Here is an 8,603-nt window from a genome sequence, read left to right on the forward strand (position 1 = left end):
TTTGCAGTTGCAGGTACAGCAGTGAATTCGATATCTCAATTATAGAAAGTAGTGGCTCTATTGACGATAGAAACAGAGTACGTGGCGATCACGAAAGCCTCCAAGGAAATCATGTGGTTATAAGATTACATAAAGGAGCTACATCGAAAGTAGCCAATGAACACACTGCGGAGTGATAGTCAAAGTGCAGTACACTTAGCAAAGAATGCAGCTTATCACTCAAGGACTAGACATATTAAGAAGCGTTATCATTTCATCATGTCGGCATTGAAAGATAATGAGTTAAAGCTATAGAAGATTGATAGCGCATGTTTACTAAGGTAGTAGACAGAGAGAAACTAAGGGCCCGTTTGGTAACGTGCCAAATAGTGAAAATTTCTGTTCTTTTGTTCCCAGAAATAGTTTGGGAACAGAAATGCGTTTGGTAAACTTTTTGTTCCCGGGCACATTTTTGCAAATATTTGTGCCGAGAAACAGTTTTGGAAGAGAAACAAGAAGTAAAAAAAAGTTGCTTCTTGTTTCTCGGCACAATTTTGAGAATCAGTTTTTTTTCTTCTTTTTCTTTTTTTTCTTTTCTTCTTTTTGTGTTGCTCTTCTTGGGTTGTGGCCGGTCGCCGGCGACCGGCGACCGGCCACAGCCCAGGGCCGGCGAGGGCGTCACGGCCCTCACCGGCCGCCGGCGGAGGCGAGGGTCCCCCCTGCCGGCGAGGGCGAGGGCTGGACCCTCGCCGCTTGGGCGAGGCGGCTCGTCGTCGGTCATGGCGAGGTCGGCCTCGCCCAGATCTGGCGAGGCCGAGCCTCGCCGTCGCGACCCACGGCGAAGCCGACCTCGCCGTGGGTCGCGACGAGCCTCGACGGCGAGGCTCGGCTTCGCCAGATCCGGGCAAGGCCGACTCGCCGTCGCGACCCACGGCGAGGTCGCCTTCGCCGTGGGACGCGAGGTCGGCTTCGCCGTGGGTCGCGAGGCCAAGCCTCGCCGTCACGACCCACCGCGAGGTCGGCTTCGCCATGGGTCGCGACGAGCCTCGACGGCGAGGTCGGCTTCGCCATGGGCTGCGACGAGCCTCGACGACGAGGCTCGGCCTCGCCGATCCGGGCGAGGCCGACCTCGCCGTCGCGACCCACCTGGCGAGGCTCGGCCTCGCCAGATCCGGGCGAGGCCGAGCCTCGCCGTGGGTCGCGACGGCGAGGTCGGCCTCACCCAGATCCGGCGAGGCCAAGCCTCGCCGTCGCAACCCACGGCGAGGTCGGCTTCGCCGTGGGTCGCGAGGCCGAGCCTCGTTGTCGCGACCCACGGCGAGGTCGGCTCGCCGTGGGTCGCGACGGCGAGGCTCGGCTTCGCCGTGGGTCGCGAGGCCGAGCCTCGCTGTCGCGACCCACGGCGAGACTCGGCCTCGCCCGATCTTGGCGAGGCCGACCTCGCCATGACCGACAGCGAGCCGCCTCGCCCAGGCGACGAGGGTCCAGCCCTCGCCCTCGCCGGCAAGGGGGACCCTCGCCTCCGCCGGCGGCCGGCGAGGGCCGTGACGCCCTCGTAGGCCCTGGGCTATGGCTGGTCGCCGGCAACCGGCCATGGCCTGGGTAAAAAGAAAAAAAAAATTAAACAATTTAAAATATTATTAAAATATTATTAATAAAAAGAAATTTGTGTGTAGTTACCAAACGCATTTCTGTTCTTTTCTATTCCAGGAATAGAAATTTTGGACAGTTTACCAAACGCCTTCAAATGCACAGAAATTGTTTCCGGGCACAGAATCAAAAAAAATCATTTCTGTTCAGAAATAGTTCCCGGGCACAGAATGGTTGTCATGCGCACCCTAATTTTCTATACTACTACCATTGGTATTACTCTATGTTAATTGATGAGGAGTAACGCAGAGGCACAAGTTCCAGTTACTAGCTTTTGAAGTAGATGGATACAAAGTTGCTTGGTGCATTGGATATATTTGTCTTCAAGTGGGAGATTGTTGGAGAATGAAGCCAAATATTATTATTAAGGGCTTTTTTGTCTTTTCTATTAATTTTGGTTTTAGGTTAAAAGCTATACCTTATATATTAATTATTGATAGAAGCTAGCCATCAAGTGCTGAGAAGAAAATAAAGAGATAAGAAAAGAGAGAAGAAAAAGTGAGTTTTTTTTTCTTTACGAGTGTTCTCAATCTCTTTGTGCCCCGATCTTGAAAGAAGATCATCATTGTATTTTTACTTTGTTTGAAGTCTAGTGGATTCGCAGACTGCCTCTGCGAGGATATGTAGCCCACGTTTGGATGAACTTCAATAACAAATTCTCTAGTGTGTTCTTTTGATTATGTTCTTTTTATGATTATATTATGCTAGTGAAGATCATTTGCTTGGATTATTTTTCTAGAATCGGTATTTCATTCCCAATAACGAGAGATAGCGAGGCTGAGGTGCAAGCTGGAGGTGTATGGAGCTAGGTTGGAGGAAGAGAAGACAGTGACTGGCGAGAAGGAGAGAGCGAAGAGGAAGAGAGTGAGCCATAGTGGGTTGGAGTTGAACCCATTTAGGGTACGTTTGGTTCGGTATTTTGAAAGCTCCTTAGAGCTCCAAAGCCCCTTAGGGAAAATTTGGAGTGTTTTGCAACCATTCCCAAAGGGTTTTGGGGTGAAAGCTAGTCTTTGGGAAGACTGAAAGCTCAAGACAGGTCCCTACCAGCCTTGAGCTTAGGCTCATTTATTTTAAGTTTTAAATTTTAAAATCCATTAAGGGTGGGCTCTTCAAATTTGAAGTGATTAATATATTTCCCGTTTCAAAAAAAAGTTAGGTCATATATAATACCCATTTTGACGGGTCTAGTTGCGAGCAACCATACCTGGAGTGAGGTTTACAAATATAACACCTTATACAAAGGTTACCTATAGAGTTTTGAAGTGTGAAAACTACAAACAACTTATGATTCAAAATATAAAAGTTTTTGACAAAATCAAAACGTTCAGCCGAGACATAAAACAAAACGGACACAAGCACAAAACATGAGCTCATGCACGGCTTGTTAGAAGGCTTATAAGGCGAATACGTTCACGTACGGACCGTTACATCCAATTTATTCCACACACAATTCAAATAAGTTCACGTGGTTATACTCCTATATTGACCCTGACAAAAGTGGTTCGAGCCCAGAATACTTCCAAGCTAACATTCCTAATTCCCTCTAGGCAACTCCCTCTCGTCCAAACATTCATCTGAAAAAAAAAAATTTGGGGTAGGGTGAGTATAAATCATACTCAGTAAGTAAGTGACTTCGCGGAATCTAAAAGATGGGCATCGGAGTGACACCCGACTAAGACCCGAGAGAACTCCGAACAATATCCTTAGAACAAAAAGATCCAACACCCAAGACACATTAACACAACGTGTAGAATACACACACATAGTAACATGCACGATACAACATATTCATAATAATATAATTCATCTTTCACTCATCATCGTCATCATAACTAAAGGTCCTAAGGGCGGCTCCCGCAAGACTCGTGTCGACATGTAGTCCTTTGTCCTTGAGAAGTACATATCAATAGTACAAGGTTCTAGAGATGGCTCCCACGGTACTCGTGTCACTGTGTAGAACTTAGTCATTGACCAATTCGTATCAATAGTATAAGGTTCTGGAGGTGGCTCCTACGAAACTCTCGTCATCATGTAGCAATTAGTCCTTGAGAAGCACATATCAATTATATAAGATTCTCAAACCCTATTCGATTTCACAAACCAAGTTCATAAATCGGTCGGTATAACATGTCGCAACTCGTTTTATATGCCATTTCTTATACCATTCACAAGTATTCAGATCAAATTATTTCAAATAATCAAAATCAATTCAAACTATTTCGAATACCATAAAGCGTAGCAAACGTCCGATCCAGTTTTTATGCAGTCAATATGCTCTATAGTCCTTACTACTTTTGAAATATGAGTTTTCAAATTTAAATGAGAGATAAATACCACTCACCTGGAATGCAAAACCAAAAACTCAAATTGAAAGCTATGCTATCCGAAAAGCTTCAAATCCTATCAATAAAGCATTGCGTCAAACTTATGCGCCAACTAACCTTGACTCTAGGCGACCTATCGTCCATTACGGGAACAGCCACTTGCTAAAACAAATAGCAGAAACCTCCACTCACGCGACGAAATTTGTCGCGTCATATCTGTCTCTATCGAACTCAGATTCAAGCTAATTTATGTCAATAAAAAGCTCTTTCGAAGTACTAAAGGATCCTAAGCTTCTCCGACCTAAAAGCTAGCTAGCCATAGACGAAATTTAGCATGGAAAGCTGCTATTTGAATTACTATACAACAGTTTTCCGAGAATTTCAAAAATCGGTATCATTCAAACGGGAAGTCCAAATCGTAATCCGTAAGTTTCTAAAGGTGAGGGACCTAATTATCACCATTGAACGGCTCATTCTCAGCCGGAGCTTCACTGACGAAGCCAACGCAGCTAAGGCAACAATTTTGACTCCTAAAACAAAACCCAACTTGTAAGGGGGAAAAACAACTAGGAACTCAATTACATGCAAAAGGCGTATTCCGGCATCAATAGATGTTTCTCGACCAACCACCGTGATTTCCTTCTCTTAATCCTATCGGTGTCCTCCGAGCCCCCTCTCTCTTTTTCTTTTCTTGTTCTTTCCCCTTTCACGACCTCACTACACGAATGAGGAGCTAATTTTGTTACTCTTATATTCAAGTAGATGGGCTTAAGTGGCAAACTTGGGCTTGAGCCTTTATCCTTTTTATATAAGTTTGTCAGGGGGAAGATCATTACATCCGAAAGCATAGCACTTGGAAGCAATTCATGACATGCTTAACAAGAGAATAGAAGCTTAGGCAAACTCTTGTGGACCAGCAAGAGCAGTACAATAGTGATTTTCAACAATAGATAGATGGGTAAATCCTATTACATATATGCTCAGTGTCTTCGAGGCTCCGATCCCAGGAAGTTGCCAACACGTCTCTTTGTCGAATCCATCCGGTTCTGAAGTGCCTTGTGCCTGAACCAAACCAGGATCGGGAGCAACAGCACCGCAATCAACAGGATCTCGTAAAATGCCCAAATCAGAGTCCCTGCAAACCAGTTGGCCTTCGGGAATTCAACTATGATGGAGACGAAGTAAGTCAGGCCGAGAAGGAGCACGGACAAGTAAACAATGAAGGTGTCAGGCAGTAACCCCATTGCCGTGGCCCAGATAGTGCCGATGGAAGTGAAAAAGGCTAAACTGTTGAGCACTGTGAAGAAGTAACCTTGGGGCCACCCAAGATCATGTTTCCCGCCACATGTGGTTTCTGAACGATGCTTGTGGAGTTGGCAAGGGGATAAGAGTCGTCTTGCCAATAACCTCCAGGAGGACTAAGCGCGGCCTGGTAAGTACCTGTCGCAATTAAAGTGGCCACCACTAGGATCACATCGTGAGTCCGTTCATCCCGGATTCCGAAGTACCTACTGCATTTCTCAAAGAGAGTTACTTTCCCGCTCAAAAACTGTGATAGGGTGAGCGAAGTCCTAGCAGTTCCTAACATGTCCCTGATTTCTCTGTCGCAGTGGCCCTCCTGCGAGATGTCCAGGGCCGTCTTGCCACGGAAGTTCTTGGCATTCATCTTCACAAGGCGGTCCGTGTACATGCTACCCCAGAAGGGACGGTTTTTAAAAAAGACAGAACGGTCCTCGGTAAGCAACTTGACGACCTACAAGGCGTACGAAGAGCAACATACTGAAAAACTGTAACATGTGAAGAAGAAATCCATCTGTTGTTGTCTGATATAAAGAAAAATTTAATACCCTAGACTCTTCATGGGTCAGTTTTTTGGGTAGCTGCTGATTTGTTTCATCCCGATACACAAGTGGTTTTAACAAAAACTATGGGAACAAACCTCAGGCTGATTTGTGGATACTGCAATATGCAAGACCGTGTTGCCATCCTCATCCTTCCAGTCCAAGACCTCTGTCAGATACACTCGCTTCGTCCATCCAAGTAGAACTCTGAATGCTTTGATATTGTGGTTCTTCACGGCAATGTGAACCGCGGTCTGACACCGGCTCGTTATGTCCTCGATGGACAGCCTGCAAGCACAAAGGAAGTCAGCCAGGAGCTCCAGCTCCTCGTCTCCTTCTCTTCCGGCAATGTAATGCAAAGGAGTGATCCTCCTTCTCCCTTTGACGCGGATCAACTCAGGGTCAATGGTCACTAGAGCTCTTGTGGTCTGAAAATGCTCATGCAGCAAAGCCAGGTGCATCGGACTGAACCCCTCTGGGTTCAGCTTTCTAGCAAATGAGGGCTTAAAAGTGGCCAGTTCCATGGCCACTTGGGTTTTGCCAGTGGCCGCAGCTACGTGTAAAGGAGTATTAGGGAACGGCTCCTCGGTCGGGCACTCCAAAAGTCTTGGATTTTTGGCGAGTAAGGTATGCAGCACATCGACATCGTCATCCACTATTACTTCTTGAAGCCTCTTGTCCATTTGTGTTTTAATCTCTAGTTGATAGACAAGGATGATCAAACATATAGATTTGCAACTTTTTTTTTTTTGGTCTGAACATATAGATTTGCAACTTAGGGAAGCAGGTTTGTGCGTAAATGGAAAGTTTAGCATCTTTACTTTACGATTTCGGTGCGAAATATACTAAAATGGCACTCGAAGGGAAGCCATGGTTCAAACCTCAACTCATTGAAAAAACAAACTAGTACTTTATGTTGAGGAAAACTCCTATTGATTTTGAAGATGACAAAACCTTCTATGTTATTGTAAATCTGATACTTATTCTGAACAATTTTATTCCAGGTCTGTATATTCTGGAAGCTCAAAAGAAAGTTATTCAGACTTTACAATCTGTCAAGTATGGTTATGAAGACCCACATAATCGAAGTTCTGAAATTCAGACTCAGAAATTATTCAGATGCAAATGCAGAAGTTATTCAGATGCAGATGCAGACGAAGAAATTATTCAGATGCAGAAATTCTTCAGACGCAGACGCAGAAGTTCTTCAGATGCAGACGCAGAATTTCTTCAGACGCAGAATTCAGAACGTAACACAACAGCTAGTGATCTGGCATGGATTTCACAGAAGGAATGTTCTGATTGTCTCAATCTTAATCAAATTGATTGACAATCAAACATCACGACAGGAATGCATTACAACGGACAAAGCTCTACTTATGGAAACCAAGATTCTGATTGTATGGGCGACCAGAATCAGCGGGATTCAGAATCTGTTATCCAACGGCTACTCAATCCTTTCTATACAAATCTGTCCAATGTGAAGATTGGAAGATGATCCTCTGAAAGCTGTCCAACGGCTAGTTTGGAAGTAGAGGAGTATTTAAGGAGATCAACGAGCAGCAGAAGTAGGTACAGAATCAAGAATCAACAAGTCCAAAGTCTGAGCATACTCCAATCATTTCTCTTGTCGTTCTAAAGCAAAACATTAAGATTTTGAGGGACACTTTGTAAGAGTGATTGTGTGAGATAGAGAGTCCTATCATACACAAGAGTGTTAACACTCAGAAGTTGTAATTCCTCTTGATTACATAGTGAAATCCAGCCGGTAGGCTGTAAGTGTGGGAGAGTGGACGTAGGCTTGCAATAAGCCGAACCACTATAAACTTGTGTGCAGATTCTCTATCCCTTATCTCTTACTTTACATTCTGCACATCAAGAGCACCGTCTATATAATCTGTCTTGAATCTGAATTTTATTCAGACTCTTCTGTGATTTATTTTGTTTCCGCATAAATTATTAAAATTGTTTTAGATCACCTATTCACCCCCCTGTAGGTGATCCTTACTAGCTACATCACTTTATATTCTCTCCTTTTCTAAACATTCCATCTGCTGTAGTCTCTTTCCTTTTTCGCTTTCTCTGGCCCAAGGCAAGAATAAGCTCACAAAGAGTGAGAGAGGAGTCATGAGAATGGACAAATCATGTAAGCGAACAGTGATAAATAAACCTTCTGAATTTTCTCTTGATCATCATACCATGATCAAGAGAGGTTAGCATCAAGAGTTACGGTATGTAAGAAGTCCTGGATTTTCACATTTTTTCTCCTTTTTTCCCTTTCTTGTCTGTAAATTCAAGAATGTTAGCATCAGAAATTGCATTGCTATCTACCACTTGAAACTTTCTTTTTTGACCTTCTGATATGGGGAAGATGATGGTTGTTTCTTACCTTTAACTGTCCAAATGAACTTATGCATCTTCCATAAGCATCAGGCAGATGACAAATTTTTTACCAGATGCTAAGAATTACCAAACCATATGCGTGAACGACATGTTTTGAAATGGTCACGATCCTAGAGGTTCAATAATTCTATACGCAATGCCTCAACCTAAAATTACACTCGTCCAAACTAGAAAAACTGTAACCAAGCATCAGCATTTTGGGGTGGGTCTCTACTTATTGATAGATGCAGCTCGTTCGCACTCTGAAGTCCAGGCATACAAGCCTAACATATCTGTTCTAGCCTCTGCATCACCAAACAGTTCGCTGCAGAAAATCAAGCAGATCACTTCTCCAAACTCCTTTACACGTCGCCATATCAGCAGGCCAAGTTCGTTTCGCAGAGGAAGTGGCTCCTTTGGAGCCATC

At 44.4% G+C, this 8,603-nt stretch overlaps 1 pseudogene; it reads right to left on the reverse strand.

Moving 5' to 3' along the window:
- Window positions 1–4,725: 4,725 nt before the first annotated feature.
- Window positions 4,726–6,544, reverse strand: LOC115689263 (ankyrin repeat-containing protein BDA1-like; annotated as a pseudogene).
- Between the last annotated feature and the right edge of the window lie 2,059 nt (window positions 6,545–8,603).

The sequence above is a fragment of the Syzygium oleosum genome, unplaced genomic scaffold, assembly GCF_021117445.2.
Source record: "Syzygium oleosum isolate NSW1041296 unplaced genomic scaffold, Sole_v2.1 Sole_v2.15, whole genome shotgun sequence".
In the NCBI taxonomy this organism is placed as follows: Eukaryota; Viridiplantae; Streptophyta; class Magnoliopsida; order Myrtales; family Myrtaceae; genus Syzygium; species Syzygium oleosum.